The following is a 27,532-nucleotide window of genomic DNA, read 5'->3' as shown; positions in this document are numbered from 1 at the left end:
CTTTATACCAGGTAGTATTATGGAATATAAGAACTGTGTCGTCCGCATAGGAGATTACTTCAGCCTTTCCTTTGAGGACACTTTGTATGTCATTTATATAAATAGTGAAAAGTGTCGGGCCTAGTGCGCTTCCCTGTGGGACTCCAAATTCTATATTTTCGCAGTCACTAAGGTAATCGCCCACTTTAACACATTGACTTCTTTCGTAAAGATATGTCCTAAACCACTGAAGTGGGAGGCCTCTGATACCGATATTCTCCAACTTTTTTAATAATATTGGCTTCGCAACCGTATCAAATGCTTTGGCCAAGTCCAAAAAAACACCAATACATTTTTTGTTGCCATCTAGATAAGACGTCACTAATTTAGTCAAGAGAGATACAGCATCTTCTGTGGATTTACCTTGCCTAAAACCAAATTGTTGATGGGAAATTATATTGTTGGATTCAAGATATGATATAAGGCGCTTATTAACAACTTTTTCTAGAATTTTCGAAAATGTTCCCAGAATAGAAATCGGTCTATAGTTGGCAGGGTTATCTTTGGGTCCGCTTTTATGTATCGGGATGACTTTAGCGATTTTCCATTTAGTAGGAAAGGTTCCAGTACTTAGACTGAGGTTATATGTGTGAGAGGAAGTAAAATTTCTGATTTTATAAGTTTTATTGTTTGTAAGGCAAATCCATAAATTCCAGAGGAACTGTCATTTTTTAAAGTAGCTAATATTCTGTCAACCTCAAAAGGATCAGTTGGCTGTAAAAAGAAATTGCTACACGAGGAATCCTACAGCTGTTGCATGGTAAGTATATTTTCTAAGGTTTCATTAGTTTCAGATAGAATTTTACTAGCTAAATCTATACCGACCGAGGAAAAGTATTTATTACATTTATTTACAGATTCTATTTCAGTGTTTTTAAATTTAAGCAAGTCAGGAGGGGTTCTTTTTTTATTTGTGTGTTCTGTAATGTCCCGGATAGTTGTCCACAATTTTTTTATATTATGTTTGTTTTCTTCCAGTCTTTTATTTTGATAATCATGTTTAAGCTTATGTACAATGTTGGAAAAAAAAATTCTGTATCTCGTGTAGATTAACTTTTTTGTATGGTCACCAGGATGTTTCTTTAAGTCGAGATGTAGTTTGTCTCTGTGATTCATACATTTGATTAGTCCGGGTGTGATCCAGGGTTTGCATATATATTTTGAGCAGCAAATTTTTTTCTCAGTGGTATGTTTATTAATAAGGCTTGATAAGATGTCCATAATATTTTTGTAGTTTGAAGTTTCACTATAACATACGTGGGAGAGCCATGCTTCGGCACAAACTCACTCACTCGGTGAAACACAGCGCTTGCGCTGTGTTTCGCCGAGTGAGTGAGTTTACCGGAGGCCCAATTCCCTTCCCTATCCTCCCCTATTCCCTTCCCTTTCCATCCCTACCCTCCCCTATTACCCTATTTCGGAAAACACATTCTGAAAACATTTATTTTAAATTTATTCAGAAATAAAACAATTTTGATTTTGATTTGATTTGATCTATTACCTCTTAAAAGGCCGGCAACGCAACTGCAGCTCTTCTGATGCTGCGAGTGTCCATGGGCGACGGAAGTTGCTTTCCATCGTGTGACCCGTTTGCTCGTTTGCCCTCGGTCCTTTCATAAAAAAAAGCACCGAGACTCGTAACAATATCGATGATATTGTTGATTTAAAATAACGGAATCAGGGGACCGACTGCACAGCGCAATAATTACTGCGACAGTATCTTTTAATGACGCATCGCTGACAAAGCATTAAAGGTGCGGCTCCAAAAGCGATCTCTAGTGGATTCGCTTTGATATTATAAAATATTCTATGTAAATCTGGAATTGTATTTGTGTTCTGAAGTGACGTTTCATTGAAAACATTATTTTCATTTTGGTTTAAATTTTATTGTAAGTACTTATATGAAATCTGGTGCCTTACTCCCGAAACTGATATCCATTTCGATTTTCGCTTTCAACGGTTTTTGACACTTTAGACATCTAAAATATATCTAAAAATGTCAAAAAACCGTTGAAATCGAAAATCGAAATCGATATCAGTTTCGGGAGTAAAGCACCTGTTTATAAAATAATGATCGACACTATTCTTAGCTGATTGAATTCGTCCAAGACTGCAGCTCAATTTTATTTTTTTACTTATTCAAATTCTTCTAGAATCATTGGGATCATCGTGATTAAAATTATGATCCTCGTTACCATTGTCAATCAAACAAACAATCAAAAGTCTTGTGGATGTCTTCATCACCGATATCAAATATTATAATAATTGCTGAGTCCATTCAACCTTTTATGCGAAAATTGTAATAGCAGCAGTAATTGTACTAGCTTCAACCTATAAAGTAGCTTCATTGTAAAAAGATTTCATATTGCATACCGATGCTGATTAACTCCATCATTAATAACAATAATCGCGAAGGTATCTTCACAAAATTACGGCCAAAGAACGATTGTTCCATTTCCCCGGGGCGTGTTAATATTTTAAAATTCATTTATCTTGTGTCACAATTGTTTGGATTCCCATTTAGGTCGGAGCAGATTTATTATTTTATTCGCGAGGCTCGCCGAATGTGTCAAAAGCGCAAAGTAACTTTTAATAAAAATAGAACTTTTAATAAAAACTGAAAGTTGATTACGTGAACGTATTAGCAGCTGAGTATTTACGGCGAAGTGTTTTATTTTGAATAAACCCCAATTTGTTATTCCGCGACTTCCGGTTTACCTAGTTCCAATATAATAACGAAGTTTTAAAAAATATGAGAAAGAGGGCTGCGCAGGATTAGGGCTTGATTACACCTACCGAGTAGAGCGGCGAGACAGTACTCTCGGCCAATTTGAGTGGTCGAGGAGGATGGTTGGCGCACCTTGAGGTAGGCCTACGTTTAGGTCGGGGCTCCGGGCAAGGATGCGTACCTGCCTGGCTTAGCTAGTCCTGGCGCCGAGGGGAACGCTTCAGTTTGCCGAAGCGCTCCCATACTTTGGTGGAAGTCCGGTCCCTTTCGAGGTGGACCGTCCGGTCATGGAGGGAGTCCTGTGTTAGACAGATCCAGAACATCCCTCAGTATACGGCTGAAGGCAAATCGCAGGTGGTTTTAGTGGGTAAGAGTCCCGCATACCCCCGGGGTGCTTAAGCTAACTTAGGCACATCCCCAACCTGGGGCACCCATGATGGGTTTTCCCTGCGCATAAAAAAAGGCCTACGTTTAGCTACGCTACGTGAAGGCCCTCCCCCTTCGGAGATGCTGTAATTTAACGTTTTTAGAGCATAATTGGAAATCTACAAGATTATATTAAAAATACAGCAATAATCTTCAGCATATTATGAACATTCCTTTCACCGTTATTAATTTCCTATTTTTGTTTTTTGTACTTATGATATCAGCTTCCGAAATAATACCAATTTATTTAAATTCAAGAATACATTCGGCATCTCCCTAGTATTTACAAAAAATATTTGGAACACGCGCTAATAGATGGACAATTTCATTATTCGCTGTTTGAATTTTTTTAAGGTCAATTTTGAACTAAGATAATAAAAAAAAATGGATTTTGGCGTGATCTCGGCAACGCGGCAAATGTATGGTCAAGGCCGTTCGTTCGTCAGATTTTTTCAAGGATATCAATTACTATTGCCCGGTTTCTGCGTTATTAGGGTGTTTTTTTTTTTTATGAGACAAGGGGGCAAACGAGCAAACGGGTCACCTGATGGAAAGCAACTTCCGTCGCTCATGGACACTCGCAGCATCAGAAGAGCTGCAGGTGCGTTGCCGGCCTTTTAAGAGGGAATAGGGAAGGGTAGGGATGGGAAGGGAATAGGGTAGGGTAGGGAATAGGGGATTTGGCCTCCGGTAAACTCACTCACTCGGCGAAACACAGCGCAAGCGCTGTTTCACGCCGGTTTTCTGTGAGAACGTGGTATTTCTCCGGTCGAGCCGGCCCATTCGTGCTGAAGCATGGCTCTCCCACGTAAATGATAATTCTGTTAAATTACAAGTTTTATCAAAATAAATTCATGAGATTTTGAGATAGGAAAATCGAGGCTCGATTTCGAAGATGGTATTTACGATAGTATAGATTGCTGATGATGTATCCCCGCACGTACGGCGGTTCCTGTACAAACTCATTATGAAAGTTAAATGTATCGCGGAGTATTAGCGCGGGTTTTATTTCCGCTGGTGGGAATCGAGAAGTGGAATATGTTATTGTGGAAACTTTGCTGCCTTGTGTGGGATAGGCGGAGTGACGAGAAATGTGGTTAAATTTGCAGAAATGAGAGAGAATCCATACTAATATTATAAATTCAAAAGTTTGTATGTCTGTCTGTGCCATAAAGTTAATATTCTTACCTAGCGGAGTAGAGAAACAAAGGCCTGAGCAAGAGAGATGTTACTATCAGTAACACTGCGTGGTAAAAAGAGACGTGTGATACATGACAGCAGCACTCTTTTTTTGACGTCCAGTCAGCACGTGCCGCACGTTAATAATTTAATCGCATAGAATTCATGTTCAATCATGCCTGTGTAAATGTATACGTACACATATTTTTCACACAGATGAAAACCAATTTCGGTTTCGTTTGACAGCTTGAGATTGTTGTTGTATATTAACTTTATTGTCTGTGCATCTGTCCATCTGTCTATAATATGTCTGTCTGTTACCTCTTTACGCCCAAACCATTGAACCGATTTTGCTGAAATTTAGTATAGAGAAACCTTGAGTCCCGGGAAAGGACACAGGATACTTTTATCCGGGAAAAATGTAGAGTTTCCGGGTGATAAACGAATTTTCGCGCAACGGAGTTACAGGCGTCATCTTGTATTTAAATGGATTCTGAGATAAAATTCATTGAAGGCCGTGTACTCTCAAGGGAACTTTAAAAGATTTTAAGAGATAAAAAGACGAGAATGACGGAGTTCCGGTCGTAACCACGTGTCAAAATAGCGTTGTAGGGTTGTAAATATCCATGACACTTTCTAACTTTGCTGAAAATATGTGCATGTATTTCAATAATTATTTATTTATTTATTTTGTTCAATACTGTATACAATAATATTACAAAATACAAGAAATTCCCTTCCCATCCCTACCCTCCCCTATTACCCTATTCCCTAACGCACCTGCAGCTCTTCTGATGCTGCGAGTGTCCATGGGCGACGGAAGTTGCTTTCCATCAGGTGACCCGTTTGCTCGTTTGCCCCCTTCTTTCATAAAAAAAAAAGAAATCTTGCCGCAAAAACTACAAAGAGTTTATTAATACCACACAAATGTCTAAAGAAATTAGAAAACCGTCCTTTATTTTTTTACAATTGGCAGAAAAGTCAACTGTTCACGCGTTTACCCCACCTGTAATTAAACTATTTTGCAGCCGTGAATCGGGCCGCAGGTGCCACACAAAACTCTCTCACTTGGAACTTGCAGATAATATATCTTGAGAATAGTTGGATCCGATGAAAATAGTATAAACTAGGTCTGTAATGCTAAGTACTCACAATATACGGTTTTGCTCGATAGTTTTACTCCGAATCGAAGGAAATGACATAAAATTTGACATATTTAATTCCATCGAGCCTTCGAGCTGTTTGCGGTCCACACGGTGCTTATTGCTCGATTTGGAGTAAAACTATCGAGCAAAACCGTATGTGACTACTTAGCTTTACATACGGGAAAGACAGACAACATAATTTGATTACGGAAGATAGGATGTGTTTTTCCCGATTGCGCCAGAAGAAAGTTACGTATTTGAAGAGAATTTGACGGATTTTGGAGAGCTAGGTCGTTAGATTTGTGTATATCACTGAGACACAATAGACATAACTACCAGTATTTCGACTGCTAAGAGACGGACGAGTAATACCTGTCATTTCTTTCGGGTTTCGCCAGGTAAGGGCTGGCGCGCTGGCTGATATAATTTATTTTTAAAATGAGGATTTTGAAATTGAATTCTGAACAGTTTTCTTTGCGTGTGCCAAAACATAAGCAACAACTAAATTTGTAGGTAACGACCCTAGCGACGACTTTTGTCATAATACGTCAAACTTTTCAACCTCAGTTCCAGTCAGTTAGTCGGTATGCTCTATAATTCTGTCTTCTCTGACTGAGATAATAAGAACCATAAACTTATTATAAGTTTATGATAAGAACACATCCATAATTGCAAAATATCACAGAAAAACTAAAAATACACTTTGTTGAAAAAATATTTTAACTAGCAAAAGAAATTAATTTATATTTCGGTATTTTTTTATTACTTGATACGTAATATAATTACATTAAAAATAATTACAACATTCCAATTGAAAATAGCAACGACCTATTAATTTTAATTGTAGTCTAGTTCTTTTATAATAATTTCGGTAACAAGTATTTTACATTTATCTGATACGTAAAATGTTAAATTAAATTACATTGCAATCACTCATTGTAATATAATTATTGTGCACTAGCTATTGCCCGCGACTTCGTCCGCGTCAGCAAAATGTGATAACAAAGATAATAAAAAAGAGAAAAAAATCCCCTTTTAAAGGTTCCTTTATAGAAAAAGTGAAATATATCCTCCTCCTTTTCGGAAGTCGGTTGAAAAGTAGCCTAAGTTATTCCTTACTACAGCAGCTATGTGCCTAAAAAAGTCCTGTCAAAATCGCTCCAGCCATTTCAGAGATTAGCCGGAACAAACAGACAGACATACAGACAAAAATTGTAAAAAATGTTGTTTTGGTGACTGTACCCTATATACATTCTTAATTATTATGCAATATTCATGTGGTAAAAAACCGGCCAAGTGCGAGTTGGACTCGCCCGTGAAGGGTTCCGAAGCAGCAATAAGGTTTATTTTTATGAAATTAAAAGGTTTTTGATTTATTTTTATATATCTCAGTTGATATAATGAAAATTAATTTAAGGTTTACCATTTAAGACGTATAAAAAACTACTCATTAGATCTCGTTCAAACCAATTTTCGTTGGTAGTTTTTATAGTAATGTACATCATATATTTTTTTTAGAATTATCATGCCCCTTCTTTAGAAGTTAGAGGGGGGGGGGGGGGGACACACATTTTACCACTTTGGAAGAGTCTCTTTCGCAAACTATTCAGGTTAGAAAAAAAATATATAAGAATCTGCAATATAAATTTTGAAGACCTATACACAAATACCCCACACGCATAGGTTAGATGAAAAAAAATTTTTTTGTTGGTTTAAGGTTTACCATATATGACGTTTTTTTTATGAAATAAGGGGGCAAACGAGCAAGCGGGTCACCTGATGGAAAGTAACTTCCGTCGCCCATGGACACTCGCAGCATCAGAAGAGCTGCAGGTGCGTTGCCGGCCTTTTAAGAGGGAATAGGGTAAAATAAGGTTTACCATTTAAGACGTATAAAAAAACTACACATTAGATCTCGTTTAAATTTTCGTTGGTAGTTTTTATAGTATTGTATATCACATATTTTTTTAGACTTATCATGCCCCTACTTTAGGAGTTAGAGAGGGGGCGACACACATTTTACAACTTTGGAAGAGTCTCTCTCACAAACTGTTCAGGTTAGAAAAAAACCGGCCAAGTGCGAGTCGGACTCGCGCACCGAGGGTTCCGACAGCTTAAAGGTATTATAGACCTGAGTATTTGGTATGAATTTCAATTTAATACCTCTACGCGTTTATGAGGAAATGGGTAGTAAGTTTAAAATTATTAAAAAAAAATATATTATGTGATGTAACTAAAAATTTATGGTTTTCGTAATTTTTCCTTTATCTATGCTATAAGACGTTGCTTCGTACCAAATTTCAAGATTCTGAGTTCACGGGAAGCACCCTGTAGGTTTTGATTCCCTTGCAAGTGTCGAAAATTTGCGGCATAAACGGCTGTATCTTTTGATTGCGTTGGCTTAGAAGTTTGATTTTTTTACAGCTTCAAGGGACAGTAGACCTGAGTAATTGATATAAATTTCAGCTTCATACCTCCACGCGTTCCTGAGAAAAAGGGTCTTGACAGACGGACGGACGGACAGACGGACAACAAAGTGATCCTATAAGGGTTCCGTTTTTTCCTTTTGAGGTACGGAACCCTAAAAATGATATAAGAAACCTCAATATAATTTTTGAAGACCTATCCATAGATATCCCACACGCATAGGTTAGATGAAAAAAAAAATGTTTCAGTTGTACCTATGGGGACCCCTAAAATTTTTAATAATTTTTCCATTTTTGTATCAAAATCTTAATGCGGTTTACAGACTGCATCTACTTACCAAGTTTCAATAGTATAGCTCTTATAGTTTTGGAGAAAAGTCGCTGTGACATACGGACGGACAGACAGACAGACAGACAGACATGACGAATCTATAAGGGTTCCGTTTTTTGCCATTTCGCTACGGAACCCTAAAAACGGTTCTTTCAATATTACAAACAGACACTCCAATTTTATTTATATGTATAGACTAGCTGTTGCCCGCGACTTCTTGCGCGTGAACTTTACTTAAATTTTGAAAATAGGTTAAATATTTTGACGGAACTTTTTTGGCAGATAGCTGATGTAGTAAGGAATAACTTAGACTACTTTTTAACCGACTTCCGGAAAGGAGAAGGATATATTTTACTTTTTTGTATTTGTTCTCGGACAATTACGCCATTTGTGGACCGATTTTCAAAATTTAACTAAAGTTCACGCGGAAAAAGTCGCGGGCAACAGCTAGTCTCTACATATAAATAAAATTGGAGTGTCTGTTTGTAATATTGAAATAACCGTTTTTTACTAGATGCATAATAGTATAGATGTATAGATGTATAATAGCCCCTGTAGACAAGTGGCAAAACGCTAACGCTAACGCTAACGCTACAAAATGTATGGATTTGACATTAGTATTCGCTAGCGAAGCGATGACTTATGTCAAATCGCATACATTTTGTAGCGCTAGCGTTAGCGTCAGCGTTAGCGATTTGCCACTTGTCTACAGGCCTAGGTGTATAACATCTATATTTTAGCTACTTTACCTAAGTAGGGCGCCGTGACAAAATATTGAGACGTGTAACTGCGCCGCAGGCTGAAAAAGATTGGGAACCCCTGGCCTATACTAACTAGGTTGTCTGGTTGAAACTGTTGTTAGCAGTAAGACCGCGCCTATTTGTACAATGTACATAGTTTTTTCTGTATTGTGTTTTAAGTTTTGTTTTAGTTGTACAAACGAAGAATTTTCTATGTTCTGAAGCAAGAAAACCTTAGAGCGAATACTTAGGTATTCGCGCTAAGGTTTTTTGCTTCATTGTTTTTATAGTACAAGGACTTGGCATAGGACTTGAGGACGTGATGTACGCTACCTAGCTTTTATACTATTGTATAATATTGTATGCTTAATAAAGAACTAAAGCTTTCAAAACCCAAAACTTCATTGTAAGAATACGTAACAATATTATCACACTGACGCATTTAAATAATTCCAAAACATTACACACTTAAGAAATTTCAGTTGGAAATCTCAGAAGCACCTGATTTACCTCTTTAGCTCATCCACGGGTTTGTGGCGCTTGTTTACAACCAGCCTCCAGTATATCCAGACCTCCTCCCTTCCTCCAATCCCACTTGAATCCGCCGAATCTTCGCGAGGTGAGAGGTCTCCTAACGCTGGCACAACACTTCATTAGACCGACTTTGCTTTTGATTAATTTACTTAGCTCGGGTGTTGAAAGACGTGGATTATATTTAGCTGCTTTTAATTCTGTAAGCGCTTTAACGTTCATTGTAAAAATATTGTAATCTTTTGTAATGGAGTCGTTTAGGTAAAGCTGAGTTTCACTTCTTTGCCAGTCGATTAAGTTTACTTTTAGTGCTTAAACATGCAAAATTTAAGATTACTATTTTTGTACTTAGCATTTTGTGTTCGATTTTCGTTCGAGTTCGAACGGGACCCTATTCATGAGACTTCGATGTTTGTCTGTCCGTCTGTCTGTCTCCAGGCTGATCTCAAGAACCGCTATTGCTAGAGTTCTGAAATTTTCACAGATTATGTATATTATCTGTTGCCGCTATAACAACAAATACTAAGAACTAAATACAATTAATATTTAAAGGGGGCTCCCATACAACAAAAGTTTTTTGGCCTTTTTTGCTCGAAATAAATAATGGCAACAGGTAGGCACTTGTATTTTCACAAAGGCCTTAATTATATGTTTACTTCAATAATTAAGAATAATATTAAAATAAAATAATAAATTGAGGGGGGCTCCCATACAAAAACACAATTTTTGGTCTATGTTTGCTCTATAACAGTACGGAACCCTTCGTGCACGAGTCCGACGCGCACTTTGTCGATTTTTATTAATTGTACGAGGGCTGCTATTTATGTATCCGGAATTAAAAAAAGAAACAAACATAATATATCATTTAATATGGTTTTATTGCTTTTCAAAATATTCGCCGCGATGATCGACACACTTTTGCATACGCTGGAACCAATTTTCATAGCACTTTTTCCATTCTGATTGAGGTATCTCCAAAACGTGCATTTTGAACGCATCAACAGCCTCTTCGCGGCTCGAAAAACGTTGACCACGTAATTTGTTCTTCGCGTATGGAAATAAAAAGAAATCGTTAGGTGCCAAATCAGGGCTGTACGGCGGATGACCAGTCAATTCGATCTTTTGACCCTCCAAAAACTGAGTTGTTTCAGCTGAGGTGTGACAGCTAGCATTGTCGTGATGTAATATGATTCTGCGTTGTCGGTTGTCCTTTCTTATTTCTTCAAAGACTTCTGGTAAACAAATGGTCGTATACCATTCAGAATTAACCGTTTTACGATTCTCTAATGGCACTGTAGCCGCATGTCCATTAATTCAAAAAAAACAGGCGACCATTTGCTTCAAAGTACTTTTTGCACGAGTAACTTTTGTTGGTTTCGGCTCATCTTGGAACACCCACACCGTTGACTGTTGTTTAGTTTCGGGGTCATATGCATAGATCCAAGATTCATCACCTGTGTAGATATTATAAACGGCTTTTGACGTACCACGGTTGTATTTTTTTATCATTTTTTTGCACCAATCGACACGAGCCCGTTTTTGATCGATTGTCAAGTTGTGCGGAATCCAACGCGAACATATTTTTTTTACAGCCAAATGTTCGTGTAATATCTTATGTATGCTCGTCATACTTATGCCTAAGGACGCCTCTATCTCGCGATATGTAACATGACGATCACGCATTATTAGTTCCCGCACAGCATCTATATTTTGTGGGACAACAGCTTTTTTTGGGCGACCTTCTTTATTTTCATCCGTGAGCATAGACCGCCCACGATTAAACTCACTGTACCAGTGATAAACAGTGGTTTTTGATGGTGCTTCATCTCTAAAAGTTGCGGTAAGTTGAATAAAGCACTGTTGTTGATTTAGCCCACGCCGAAAATCGTAGTAAATCATTGCACGAAAATGTTCACGCGTTAAATCCATGGCAAATGAAGACACGCAATTTTCAAAATGACGCCACAATGGAAAAATAATTGACAGTCACATGAAACAAAATGTATTCTTCAACCAAAGAGTTCTGTTTTCAAATGTTGTAATTACTTTTTAAATATTGTTCTTGCAAGTGGCCAGTTCCGGATACATAAATAGCAGCCCTCGTATTTATAGCTCTTCATACCTGCTTTAGTAGCTTATTTAGTAATTACTACACTTATAGCTTTCAAACCGATTCCAATGTCGTTTATTTTTTCTGTTTTTTGGAGGCATCATCAGGCACAAGATCGATTTTTGACATGCTCATTTGACGCACGGATCATCTTTCTTGTTCCACAATCAAGCAATCAATCAACTATATCCAAAACTCAAAACAACATTTTTAGTTTTCCCAAATTCCAACGCAAGAATCGAACCTACGACCTCAAACTCGAGAGCCAAGCTCTTATTCGCTAAAATACTGTCTCTCACTTATACAACCCAAGTTTAAGGCACACCAACAATTAGAACTGAGTTTCCAGTAGGCACCGGCTCTGAGGCTGACAACTGCGGTTTCTGTCGCCACATGCCTCTAGAACAACTGCTCATGTGAAAAGCAAAGCCACTTTATATCCAACCTATTTTACATTCAAGCTTAAATAACCTCAAAAATACTTTTTGTAATTTAAAACAAAAATGAAACTATTTTAAAGGAATATTACAAAAGTATAAAGAAACTAAAAGTGCTCTCGTTTTGGCTAAAGATTAATGGGTATATTTCACCATAATATGCCCATCGTGATGGATAAACCAGTCGTCACCAACTACGATATGCGACTGGTTGCGCTGTCATAATTTGCCGGTGAATTTGGCCTTTAATAATAAATATAAGTATTACTAGCTGTCCCAGCAAACGTTTCTTTGCCATAACATAAAGTATTTTGCCCGTATTATTTTATTGAAGTGACTAAATAAGGCAATGCCCATCGCTATCCCGTCGCACAAGCAATGGTCGCCGTCAATCTCAAGTTGTAATAATTTACTATTATTTATTTAACAAATGCACTTATCAATATAAAAAGTACCCAGTAGCACAGAATATATATTAGTAGTACCAACAGAAGAAAAACTCGTAAAACCCGTTTAAAAAAATAATAACTCTTGCTGCGATACTATAAAGCTCAAATTCCGACGGCACAGTGCTAGGTGCCTACAATTATATTTGCCTACATGTGCGCTCTCTTTCTATCGCGTAAGAGGTACCCTTTCTGACGAAATCAAGATTGCCACCTTTTAGAAAATAAAATAATCTTCTTTTAATTACTATAGCTACTAATAGCAAACTTTTTTATAGTAATAATCAAATTTTAGTAACCCAACGTATATTTTATAATAGTTTTATATTCGATTATAGTGTACGAGCTGGTCAGGATTTTTTTACAACTTAAACATAGTAACTTGTGTTTATTTATGTGTAGTATGCAGTTTGTTTGTAACAAATTGGTTTATTTGCTATGTTTGTGTATTTTTTTATCTTTTTTTGTATTTTAAAGTCTTAAATTACTTTATTGAAATATTTCTTTGACTTCTTTCAATTGTTCATATTTATCAGATTAATAATGATTCTGTCACAGCGGTTAAATCAGTACGTAGATATATTATGCGACGAAAAAATATTGCGTGCGCGTCACCGCTCGCTTGTGAGTCCCTTGTGATCTGCCCCTTTAAAGGGGTACTTACAGTTCGATACCTAAACGCGCGAGTGGGACAGGCCTGCAAGTAGCAGATTCTCAGACTTACTGAATATGCATATAAAATTTGGTTCAAATCAGTAAAGCCGTTTCGGAGGAGTACGCTATCTAAAATTATGACACGAGAATTTTATATATTAGATTATTCATTCGTGCTTCCAAAATGAATCCGAAAGAAGGAATTACATAATCGGGACTAATCATCTGATTGATAACCGCAACATCTGGGCCGCATTTGTATACAAGCTTGACCGACTTATTGAAATTTCTGATTGCTCTCCAATTCCTCTGAGTGGATTCTTGTTTATTCTGTTTCAGCTCGATAATGCAAATTGAATTATTATTGCAGTTGGCAGCGTTATGTTCATTAATGTCTGAACGTAGTCATCATAGCCTTTGTGCTTATCAACAATTTAATAGTGTATTAATTAACCGATATTGATGAAATTTTGTACTTTTGTGAATATGTGAAATCCCGGAAAAGGACATACAGCGAGTTGTTCAAGGAATTTAGAGCGGCGAAGTTTCCAGCAACAGTTATTTATAAAGCATTTTTTATCATTAGAAATGCTAATATTAACTATATTAGCTATTAGCTATAAATATATATAAAATATTATGTTCGCAACATGGTGCGGTAAGTTGTTTATCGCGCGTCAACTGCACATATTGCAGCAATTAAAACAATTGAAATTTGATGCAGCAGAGATGTTTGCGTCAACCAGTTTATTATAAAAGTAACTGTAGGATAATTTAGTCTGTTACATCGGTAATCCCAATTTTGAAAATCCAATAAACACGATGTAGGGCATCCATCACCGTCGACGGCGGCGTCACCTGACGTCAACAGTGACGTACATGGAGACTCTCGTTATTAACGGGTTTAATTGTCCCTACGTCATGTAGAGTAGCAAAACTCTGCCAGGAGAGTGGCAGAAATCTGTTTTGTTATGGATGCTGCAGTAATTAGATGTAGGTTTTGCAGGAATGGTCCTATTTGAGATGCAAACCAATGTTGCCTTTCAAATTAACGGTTCCATGTTCAAATATATTTTGCTCTTCGTATCATGCTAGAAAAGGCGATAAATTATAACAAATTATAAACACTATAATATTGTTGATAAATTGGAACTTGTCCGTTTTTATCAACAGCCTAAACAGGTTGATAAAAACGGACTATAATTAAGGTGATATTAAGTTTAGGATAAGTATCCAAGAAGTTATTGGTATTATCATCTCGATGTCATAGATCACTTTAGACAAAAATGCTTTTGCCAATTTCGATGTGTCGCCAAAGTTCTGACTCCTGAGATAGTAAGGACATAGCTGAAAATGCTTGGCCCCTAGGGAACACTTGATATTTGCGCGCCTCTGTTGAAAACCGGTATTAGTGTACTATGATTATAACTTAAATATCAAAGACTATATAATATTATTCAGCAACTCGAGCAGGCATATAAAGCTCCATATTATAGCAAATGAGACAATTGTTGTATGAGCACAATGCTCCCCTCATCTTTAAGATTAAGCGCCGCCGTACAAATTATGATGTGAACAATGCCCTGTTCAGGGTGATATATTAACTCAGGTATATCCACAACATAAATATGCTATACAGTAGCGTAACCCAGTCGTGTTTTTGCAATCAAATTCAGGCAATTGAAATACAAGCTTTACTTACTGTATTGTTCTGCTCTCTAATATAACACAGAGAGCGGTCCCTTGGTCACAGCCACAGACATAGATTAAGATAGATACCGCATGTGTGTGTACTTCGCGTGCCATATTGCGCTCCCAAACGACGAGCAATGCTCATCTTTCGAAAGTCTGTTATTTAGTCTGCTATCGGAATCAGACGTCAATTTTTTTTTTTATGAAATAAGGGGGCAAACGGGCAAACGGGTCACCAGATGGAAAGCAACTACCGTCGCCCATGGACACTCGCAGCACCAGAAGAGCTGCAGGTGCGTTGCTGGCCTTTTAAGAGGGAATAGAGTAATAGGGGAGGGTAGGGATGGGAAGGGAAGGGAATACGGGGGAGTAGGGAAGGGAATAGGGTAGGGGATTGGGCCTCCGGTAAACTCACTCATTCGGCGAAACACAGCGCAAGCGCTGTTTCACGCCGGTTTTCTGTGAGAACGTGGTATTTCTCCGGTCGAGCCGGCCCATTCGTGCCGAAGCATGGCTCTCCGACGTATAAAACACGTTTTCATACTCCCACGTTTTCATACAAATAGAGGGACATGCGGTATCTATCTTGATCCAAGTCTGTGGTCACAGCTTAGCTACTTTTGCGATCTTTGAGAATGAGCTATATAAATAGTTTTAGTTGTATCGATTAGATATATACTCGTAGATGGCGTTCTGGCCACGTCAGAATGTCTCTGTGATTATACGCTCCAACACAGTACAGACCGCTTGAATGCGTGAACGCTCTCTTTTTGATAGGTTCCTAAAGTTATCTGTAATCACGTTTATGTGTGCGTATGCTTATGCGATTGCCTTTGAGAAGATGTAGGTCTACTGTATATTCAATATACTGTAGTATATCTGCACGTGTAACGTACGGTGAACTCCATACATTCTTTCATTATAAATGAGAATAGCAAGTTTCGAATTCACTTGGAGTTGAATGACGAAGAATTAAGAGCCCATATAACCCTAACTTGACTACATACTTTAACCTAGATCTCAAAATCTGATATATATGATTTTTTGACACAAGTAACTTCAGTTCATAAAGATTAAATGCTCAAGACGAAAACACGATTACTCAAAAAATTTGACACATTTTTTGCTTGGATCTTCGAAGTTTGCTGTCTTTTCTTAATATTTTTTAATATCTAAAAAAGTATTGATAAAACCTAAATTTGCTCAAAACACTTTTTTCTTAATCATTTTAGTTCGTCTTTTATTCAAGTAAAACTAACTCGGCGATGATTCCGCGCCGTCCTTTTTCACCTGGCATATGAAAGACGGGCGTGAGTGTGAAGAGAGAAGGACGATGTTTGATTTTTAGAGTCAGGTGAGCTCTTAAGAAGATAGCATTTAAAGAGGTTATATTTTCTCATATACTTAAGTCTCTCTATCTCCTACGTTGAGTCGGTTATCAACTAGCCCTCTCTTACATCAATTCTGCCTCAACCTATTTTTTTTTTCAATCTCCTTCCTTACGCCAGTTTTAAATATTTTTACACTCAAAAATGTGAAAAGTTTATCTATAATAGCTGTTAAATCTTTAGTCCACTTCCGAGTCTTCTCCACACCAGACAGCTTATGTCGCATCGTTCTATCACATGAGTATCACACGTCTCTTTTTACCACGCATTTTTACTGATAGTGACATCTCTCTTGCTCAGGCCTTTGTCTCTCTATTCCGCTAGGTATATTAACTTTATGGGCACAAGTATAGAACGATGCGACATAAGCTGTCTGGTGTGAAGAAGACTCGGAAGTGGACTAAAGATTTAACAGCTATTATAGATAAACTTTTCACATTTTTGAGTGTAAAAAAATGTTTAATATATACCTACCCCGACAATGTCTTTGTTGTGCTTGTGAGACGCCTATCACTTTACCATTCCTTAACGATACAGGTGTAGAAATATCACTTATAACATGACAATAATTTGTATTCGTTGGTAGATAACTATTAAGCTACTGCTGTTTTTGGGAAAGTATATTAAACAGGGTGTAACATAGATATAGTAAGTACGATCAGAGAAATTGTTTCATAAGCAGATGGCGGACCATAAAATTAATATACCTAGCGGAATAGAGAAACGAAGGCCTGAGCAAGAGAGATGTCACTATTAGTAACACTGCGTGAAACGTGTTGAACAAAGAGACGTGTGATACATGACAGCAGCACTCTTTTTTTGACGTCCAGTCGGCACGTGCCGCACGTTGACAATTTAATCTCATAGAATTCATGTTCAATCATGCTTGTGTAAGTGTATACGTACACATATTTTTCACACAGATGAAAACCAATTTCGGTTTCGTTTGACAGCTCGAGATTGTTGCTCTATTCCGCTAGGTATATTAACTTTATGACTTGTGCCACAGCCCGAGCTACTTACTATAAGTGTCATTGCGAGTAACTGTTTTTGTCTATTTTGTTATTCTGTTTGGAAAAATTAAATTTGATTTCATTTAAAAAATATATGGTGCTACATCTTGTTTTTTTGTAATTTGTATTAGCAAGCGCCAACGCGTCATGAATTTTTCCGTTCAAAAGTAAAAAAAGATACTTTTTATGCGCTGCTACTTTCACAGCGAGCTCTACAGGGTACCTCATATATACCCTAAAGTATTATCACACAGTTTGGTTACACCCTGTACACAGGGTGTAACAAAAATAAGTGATAATACTTTAGGGTGTGTACGTGTTCCTTGTAGAGAGTTCACTGTGAAAGTAGCAGCGCTGAAAGACCAATTTTTTTTTTTCACTTTTGTATGGGGAAACTCGTTATGCTCGGGCCCTTGCCTATACAAAAGTGAAAAAAAAATTCATCATTCAGCGCTGCTACTTTCACAGTTAACTCTCTACAAGGAACACGTACACACCCTAAAAAATTATCACTTATTTTTGTTACACACTGTATAATGTGAACCGGAAATACTTTAAAATTAAACAGGACGGCTGATGCGGCAAACAACGTATGAAACTTTCACATCAGAACCTTCAAACTATCCAACAGAAATGCGTCCCGAACTACCCGGATGTAGTTTATGAAAAAGCGAACGAAAATTAAAAACCTATCACGGGGGCTAAGAACTTGTAAACTCTGGCGGGGGTGGTTAAACTTTTAAATTCAATAAACAACGATTATTATGCCGCGGAGTTTATCGCGGTGAAACACGGTAGGTACGGGCGTGTACACTGTTGGAGAGTGGAGACAGGAGAGTGATGGTTGAGGAGTAATTATGGACTTGGCTTCAATTAATTAATGTTGAACCAATGGTATTGTAAACGTCATGTTACGCTTCAGAATCTATTTTGATAAAAGGTCTGATGATGCTTGAAGAAAAGTAATGTTGTTATTATGTAGTTTTAAGTAAAAAAATACGGCGAAACGTTGTAAAATATGCACAATATGCTGACTTTATTATATAGTTTCATTTTACAAACAAATTGCTTTCATTGCAATGTTATTTGGGTTAAAATTAATTTGACAATTTTTTTTAAATCGGGATAGAGGTAGCCATCCCGATTGGATTGTTTAACGAATCATTATTTCCTATTTGATCTGCTAACTAAATGTAGGTCCTGTATATCCAGTTTTAAGTCTGGATGGTATATTACCTACATGCTTCTAGCCTTTCCACCCGGCGTTTCTCCACACCAGCATCTCCAACTGCGTACGTCCTTTAAACTTTAGACTCAATAGGGTCATGTTCAGGAGCTGTCAGACTGACGGCACGTGATTAATGGCCGCTGTCAGATTCACTCGCAGGACAAATGACCGGGAGTTAGGTGAGAATTAAATCTGATAATGATTGTTTTATCGCGGCCCCCGTGCCCTCAATAAGTGTTTTCGAATCGTTGTTTGTTTTTAACGATTTTAAGGTTATGTGGTTTCGGTTTTTATTTTAAATAACTATCGTTGCCCAAATGTACTAAAACTTTGTTGGGATTAGGTGTGCGACGTGATAATTTCCTGGTTCAATTGTATACATCCAAGATGAAGGCTGCAATAACAAACATAGTTTTTTTCGGCAAAAAAACTATCATAATATGTACGGACATACGATAGTCTTTCTTCCGTTTGAGTTTTGATGGACGGGCCTTCAAAACTTAAAATATGAACATACCCATCTAAGGGTTGATTTAGACCGCAACATGAGACACAAATTTTGATGCATTTCTAAATTTGTATGGATTTGACAGATTTCAATTGCGTCAGACGTCTTGCGAATCTGTCAAATCCATACTAATTTAGAAATGCATCTACGCGTCGCGTTGCGGTCTGAATCAACCCTAAATTGGACGTTTAGGCATTTTTGTAAGAATAATAATTATTATTGTAAATTATGTCAACAATTTATATTTTAATTTTAATATTTTTTATAATCTATATTTATTTCCAAAATTTGTTTTATGGAAATGAGTGGCAAGCACTGCGTTCCAATCTTGAATTGTCATTCAGTGTCTGAATAAGATCAAAATGTCCAGAATAATTTTCTGTGTAATTTATATTATTATTGTTATCCCTTGTGAGTCGCCTAAAATTTTGTTCTTCATCTAATATATAAAATTCTCGTGTCACGGGGTGCGTCATGCGTGGTTGAACTCCTCTGAAACGGCTCGACCGATTTTCGTGAATGACGGCGACCATTGTTTATGCGACGGGGCGAGCGATGGACGTTGCCATGGTGACATACTTATTTATTCACTTCAATAAAATAATATGGGCGAAAACCGAAATACTTTATACTTACGGCAAAACAACGTTTGCCGAGACAGCTAGTAATATTATAATATTCAACTAGAACAATTTTACTACCTATTATATTGCTTGTCATGTTTGAATAAATATTCGCCTGAGGGCTAAGTAAAATATGACTTATTTCAGGTCATACTTATCATATCTTAAGTATATTATCAATAACTTCATGGTATGTATATGATTTATGATCATAAATCGCGGAGTGTTTTCCTCACTGAAAGTTTCACATAAATCATGTCCCACATTCAATGGTATCACAATACTCGAAACGGGACATTTATTCTAACACGCAATTCAGAAGTACACTCTGCGGGCCGTTGACTGATTTGTGGGACAATTTTCAACGTCCAACATGCCGAATTTAGGTGATTGCGGTGTCCAATGATTAGTACGAGTCCCCGTCCACTAATACTGGATGTATAATTTTCAGATACTAAAGTCTATTCAGGATGAATGTGCAAGGTCCTCCCTAAGGCCTACTCGGTAGGCGGAGTGGATGAGAAAATGCCCTCGGCCGAGAACATCCATAATAAACACACCGAGTGCTTGGCCGTGTGCATCGTCTCTCGGCTCTACTCGGTAGGTATAATCAAGGCATGAGGAATATTAGTATAAACTTCTTTTTTCGAAAAAATATAAGGAACATACCTGTCATGTTCGTAACAAAAACTACCGCAAACGCGTGGCTAGTGGCTACCCTCATGATACCCATAGAGCTGTATAAATTGAAATAGTAGTCATATTTTGTGGCCATTTAAGATCCTATATAGATAATATCAGTCCTCTGATCCTGTCACAATTTCTAAGCATCATACAGTCCTCATGATGATTGCCGTAAATTGACAAAGCTGTTCGTTAATTCCGCGAAGATATATAGCGCTAAAATGCGCCGTACTTTTTTGATACAGAAGATTTACAAGGCAATAAATACACATTAAAAACGAAGTACTTTTTCCGCTTACATTATTTTTCCATTCGTTTCCTTTATTTCTATTTGTCCGGACTAATCGAAAGCTGATGTAGGACATCCGATTAAATTATGGATTATGAGACGTACTCTATTCATTTGGGAAAAATCCAATCATGATTTTTTGAATAGAGTAAAAATTAAGAGCAACGTAGTAAAGTTTCTAAAGTTAGAGTATTAAGACGCTCCCCCTATGGAGATGCCGTAATTTACCGCTTTTAGAGTCTTATTAACTTATAATTTGAAAGCTATAAAATTATAATAAAAATACAGCAATAATCTCCAGCATAAAGGCATTAGTTAATTTCCTATTTTTGTTCGCGAGCGTCTTCTCGTATAGTGTCTAAACACACCATGCCGAAGTTCCGCGGCGGAAGTTGGGCATGATTCCGCCTGCAATGTATTTTAAATGACGACCTCTGTGGCTCAGTTGGTGGGCTGTTGGTAGCTCTAGCCGGGGGTCCCGGGTTCGAATCCCGCTGACGGAACAAAAAGTTTTCAAAGTTGGATGTGTATTAAATATGTGTATTATATAATAAAAATCTTAAATATATGTATAGTATAAAAGTATTAAATATATTTTCCGTTGTCTGGTACCCGTAACACAAGTCCTTCAGGTACTTAGCACGGGGCCAGACTGGCGTGGTGTGAAGCGTCCATAGATATTATTATTATTATTATTATAAATTAACGATGACACACCGTGCCGAAATAACGTCGTGTTATATTGTATGCGTTTGACATTGCTGACGTAATAATATGCGGAATTTCCGCCGCGGAACTTCGGCATGGTGTTTTTAGTCACTAAGAGGGCGACTAAAGCAAAATTGGTTATTATCTTATAATTATTTTTTATACTTGATAACAAGCTACAAATTGTTTCATTTTTTTAACATAGATACTACATTATACTTGTGAGGGTATAATGAAAATATACTGTACCAGCGAAAACACGTCAAAAAATCTAAATATGCATCTAACGAATATATTTTCATTTCTTTTCAAGACGGTGTATACAACTGATACAATAATAACAAACTAGCTATTTGACCGAGTTTTGCTCGGTATTCAATAAAACACGAATAAAATGACATTTTCCAAAAATGATTCCTAGCTAGATCGATTTATCGCCCCCGAAACGCCCTATATATAAAATTTCATGAAAATCGTTGGAGCCGATTCCGAGATTCCAATTATATATATACAAGAATTGATCGTTTAAAGATATAAGATATACAAGAATTGATCGTTTAAAGATATAAGATATACAAGAATTGATCGTTTAAAGATATAAGATAATATAAAATTCTATTACTGAGGGACTGTACTGGCAGATTTTTAAAATGTTGTATATTTATCGAGTTAATAAAAAACAACTACTTATTAGTAATAAGGCCGCCATTGTGGTACACTGTAGTTATAAGTTGATAATTAATTATTGTTGTGTTTTTTTACTTCTTAGTGTGTGCACAATAAAGAATATTTATTATTAACTTGACGCTTTTCACCTGGCTATGAAAGACGGGGGCAAGTGTGAAGAGAGAAGAACGATATTTTATTTTCGAATCTCTTTTCACTGGAATTAATTTAACTGTTAACAGACTACAGTAGGGCGAGGATGACGACATGGCACGCGTGTCCGCATGAATATTGATGCCGTCACATGTCACTAGTCAGCTCACGGCCGACCTAATCCCTTGTTCCAAAATCACACTGCTGATCCCGCACTAATAATGGTTAGATAATATTGGATGTCACAATTATAATTCCCAATACAACTTGTACTTCTCACAATATTAATAAGAATTATAGTTATAGAGGGTGAAATAGAAATAAGATGGACGTAAGAATGAAACGTATGAAACATGGTGCTAAATTAAAACTTAAAGTAGCTAACACTTCTAGCTTCTTACTAAAATTGAATGTTAAAATCAGCTGAAGAAATATAAACTTTAGTTTTTTTTTTATATAATCTTAAGTACCCCCTTAAAATAAGTTTAGAAAGAAACAAAGAAACAAATGAGACGCGACGACTAACATTTTGACCTCAGTATTTATCATTGTAGTAGGTAGTACAAAAATCATTTTATATTACTCCCTAAAACACATTGTCTTTTCACCTTCGCGCTTAAACTACTCAAACGATTCACATGAAATTTAGTTTTCTGATTAACTTTCTGATAAGATTTCCGAGGATTCAAAATATTATTATGAATCCTGGGAAAGGATTAAATATTTTCACCACGCAAACATGAATAAATCAGGTGCGATAATACAAGTCACGGGCAACATCTCAAAATTCACCAATTTACTAAACTGGAGATTAAAATATATCTCCAGTTTCGAGCTGCAGTTCCAGTTTTGAGTTGCCCTAAACGCCCGGAAGGTTCTCAGAACTGTCCTTAATGCTTCAGCAAATTGACCTCCACTTCCCAATGTTTTGAATATCCACAATATTCCCCGAACCGATATGGGTCATCCTTGGCAGATTAACTGGTTTTCATCAGCGAAAACCCACCTTTATGCCACTGTGATAAGGCTTAACTTAAATTTCTGTGATCGCGTTTAAGCTTCGTATCAATTGATTGTCAAATTATAAATTGAACTAATTTGTGGTCTTGTGGTCAAATCGAGCGGAGAAATATTGAATTATGTTATTCGTGTTTGAGTGAGACTAATGTATGATGTAGGATGAATTCACGTCGCATTAGTCGAATATATTATGTACAGTTGACCCGGTGAACTTCGTGTCACTTTCCTCGTAATACCCTTAAATAAACCTTCCCTGGACTTTCAAGAATATTTCAAGACTCAAATTAGCTAAAGTGGTTCAGGCGTTCCCGAGTTTTAGCGGGACTAATAGAATTTAAAATTGATACATACCTTTGTTCTTCGACACGACAGCAAAGCGACTGCTCCGATCTCTTAAGAACTGCTCGAGCGGTCCGTGTATTGCGCAAATGAATTTAATATGGAAACTTGAGATCGCCGTGCGGCAACCGCATTTTGGAGTCGGTTTCGACTGCAACATGCAGTACGTCTATGGCCGGCCTTACGTTCCATTATAGTGTCATTTAAGTGCCACTAACCAACTAAAATCAACCACTACAAAAACAACTTCAGAAGAAGCAGTCCCGTCTTACAATTAAAACGCAAAAATTGATATTACTCTATAGGCCCACGCAAACCCCTGTCTTAATCACTAATCCTCTACATCTTGAAGCCTGCCTAAGTTTTATCCTTTACATACATCTCATTAAGTTAATTATCCAAGTCCCAGTGATCACGGCTTCAGGATTATACGCGCGGAAACTCTTTAATCTTACCCCTCAAAGCATTAAACTCGCAAACTTTTAATTCTGTCATATTAAAAACGACGCTCTGCGCTCTAATTACCCTTTTGTAATGTCGTGCCTTGATAGAGACAGATGTTTGTTATTTGGACTCGAAAGTTTTATGTGTCTCTGAAATTATGAATGCTGTATTGAGACCAGCGGGGCTAAAATGGTCGCTTTGCAGAATCATAATATGATTCATTTTTCTAAAATCGGAAAATGCAGCTCTGCTTGCAAATCATTTCTGTATTTTTGTGACTGTTCTGGTTTGACATAAATTGTTAGTTTGACAGTTTTGACAATTAATTTGCTGAATTGATTGAGAGGAATTGCTAAATGTGACCATTTTAGCCTCCCAGCAAACAGCCAGCTCCTAAAAGGGGGTAACGTTACCTGTATTGCACCCGCAATGCTGAAGGAGTCCACCTGAGTTGCCAGGTTTTTCAAATAAAAATGCGTCCATTTCTGAAGGTAGCATTAGTAAGGAAATACCTAACTACTACCATCTAAAGAGTTTATTCTATGTTTACTGCGCGCAGCAGAAAACTTGGGTAAACCTGTGGACTGCAACTCTTCAAGATGAAGTAGATGATAGTTTTTCAAACAAATGCTATCAAAACACCGCAGTCTGTAAGAGTTTAAACACATGCTGAATTTCCGCAACGGCAGTTCGGCTTGATTCCACCTGCAATGTATTTTAAATTACCGATGACAACTCATGCTGAAATTCCGTCGCGTTATATTGTATGCGTTTGACATTGCTGACGTAATCACGCGGAATTCCCGCCGTGGAACTTCCGCATAGTATGTTTAGACACTAATAAAATAATAGTAATATGTTCGAAAGTAGCAAGCAAAATAATTAATCTTGAAATGATAGGAGCGCAAAACATACTTTTGCACTAGTTAATGTCAGCAACTCCCTTGCGCCAAAATACGTTTGTCACACGTAACCGTACATATTTTTTGGAACTCAAGGTATTTCTATGCCAAATTCAGCGAAACAAGAAGGTAAGAGACCGACATACAGACACATTTTCACATATATAACATCAGTATGTATCTGTGTGGCATGTAACTGAAAAGACTTATAAAAGAAAATTGGTTACACGTAACAAGTCCTGACTACACATAAATTACTGGCACCACCCGGACTCCAAAACTACCAACTTTGAGATACAATATCTTCTACTAACTTATGTGACGGTTCAAGTGGCTGTTTATTTTTATTACTACCCGCGTTATCCAAGGAACTCAGGGTAACAGAACGTTACAGAAAGTTTTGTAGGTATTGGTTGGTATAAGATTACATCTTCGAGCTTTGCATGAAAACAAAAATGTTAGATACTCCAGGATGATATTATAAAGTCACTTGGAATAAACAAAAATGTATGACTTAGTTTTCTCTTTAAAATAATGTATCGTTAAAAAACTGACATATATCTTTCTTCAGATTCGAGGAAAATCCGTACTTCAAGCGTGAAATCATCTTAGACAGACACACAGACAGACTTTCGCATGTTAACATTAGTGTATGTAATTTCAAAGTAAAACACAAAAGAAACCTGAGAGGTGTCAAGGGACACCCGAATGGAACGAAGTTATTTCTTACACTAACATAATTTTTTAAAAATGCAATCTATTGACGCCCAGGAATACTAACAACGCGTCGCTGATTATTCTCAAAAAAAACGCCATTTAGCTGACGCAAAGGAATACTACCAACGGCCTCTGCCCCTACCATGCGGGTACTAATTAAAAAGTTTCGAGGTCAAATGAAGGTCAAATATCGTTCTGTCTAGTCCCTTTACGCCGAACGCGCGATAAGAAACTCCGTTCCAAAACGCATAATATATCAATCTAGGTGAAGTAATATTCAATTACATAATCCGTCAGATGCTGATGTTAAAATCAAATAGCGGGCGGAGTGTTATCATTTATACACGTATGCATATTCATCATCTTAATTCTGTCTTTGTCAAATTATTCTAATGAGGGATTTGATTAATCTAATGTAACAGTGATGGAAATTTCTCGTAAAATTGTTTGTCGAACGAAGAATTTGCGCGTGATCGTTTAAAAGTTTGCGAGACAGATGTTGGGATGATCGTGGATTACCATATTAACAATATCATGAGTATCAGCTGAATATTTTTAACACCCACAAAAAAGAGGGGTGTTATAAGTTTGACGTGTCTGTCTGTCTGTTTGTTTGTGTGTATATCGGCCCGTGGCATCGCAGCATCTAAACAGATGAACCGATTTTGATTTAGTTTTTATTGTTTGAATACCGACATTACTGTTCTTATCTATAGTTAATCATTATCAGCCCGCTCAGCGCTGAAAATTTTGGGTATAGATTTTCTTGAAATGTTTGAATCGGGGGTTGTTTTAAATTTTCGTAATTTAGTGTCATTGTAATTTAAAATTATATGGGATTTACAAAATTCAATTTGCGGGTACAGAATTAAACTCTTTTTTGTTTATTTCCTAACATAGGTAGTAGTTTCTAGAAGTAATGTAAGGGAGTACGATTTAAGATCTCTGATGCTGCGAGTGTCCATGAACGACGGAAGTTGCTTTCCATCAGGTGACCCGTTTGCTCGTTTGCCCCCTTATATCATTAAAAAAAAAAAAAAAAAAAGATAAACAACACGGAACAAGATGGTGCCCGCAACTCCGTCGTGCCGAATATGGCTTATAAACAAATAGTCGGGCGAAACTGCCCCCTTAGACAAAGTATATTTTGTTAAAAACGATGACGAAATTCGTTATCAAAATGTATGCTGTTTGACATAAGTCATCGATCGCTAAATGACATTTCGCTTGCGAAGACCAATGTCAAATCCCATACATTTTGATAATGTATTTCGTCATCGTTTTTAACGAAAGGGACTTTGGCTACGGCCTCTGTACAATTTTCGTATTAAAAACCTAGGGTTCAAAGTATCTCCTTACGGGATCTCATCAAAATTTTGCATACACGTTAACACATAGATAGGGAGACAGAATATTGTTAGTAAGTATGGTTAACTTATTTACATCATCACAGTTCAGACCCCTACTATTAAGAGTAACGCCTCCATGGTCTAGTGGTATAGAGCGCGGCTCTTGACTCGGAGGTCGTGGGTTCGATTCCCGCGTTAGAAACATGTTATTTCCAAGTTTGGTTAGGATAATGCAGGCTGATCACCTGACTGTATGACAAGTAAGATGATCCATGCGTCGGATGGGCATGTAAAAAGTCGGTCCTGCGCCTGATCTCTCGCCGGTCGTGTCGGTCTTCCATCCCACTGGATTATGAGAGTAAGGGAATAGACAGTGCTCTTGTGTACTGCGCACACACTAGGGCACTATAAAATTACTCCTGTGTACCTGGCCTGGTTTCAATGAAACCGGCCACAGTCACCGAAACCGGTGTGAGAGCTATTATTATTATTATTGTTATTACTAAGAGTATTTCCATCTTCATTTTCATTTGGTAAGTAAGAAAATAATTGGAAAAATGCGTAAATAAAATATTCTCTTAAGGGTGTTATTATACCCGGTTTACCTATTAACGCCC

General features: G+C 37.1%; 1 long non-coding RNA gene across 1 annotated transcript; it reads right to left on the bottom strand.

Moving 5' to 3' along the window:
- Positions 1 to 5,936: 5,936 nt before the first annotated feature.
- On the bottom strand, positions 5,937 to 27,013 carry LOC121734345. The gene is made up of 3 exons (XR_006036704.1): positions 27,002 to 27,013; positions 17,899 to 17,905; positions 5,937 to 6,070 (listed from the first exon to the last, which is right to left on the bottom strand). It is a non-coding gene; the product is annotated as an uncharacterized LOC121734345 (long non-coding RNA).
- Positions 27,014 to 27,532: the final 519 nt, after the last annotated feature.

Source organism: Aricia agestis, chromosome 15 (genome assembly GCF_905147365.1).
Source record: "Aricia agestis chromosome 15, ilAriAges1.1, whole genome shotgun sequence".
Classification (NCBI taxonomy): domain Eukaryota; kingdom Metazoa; phylum Arthropoda; class Insecta; order Lepidoptera; family Lycaenidae; genus Aricia; species Aricia agestis.
Note: the sequence above shows the minus strand (reverse complement) of the source record. Positions and strands in the feature narration are given on the sequence as shown.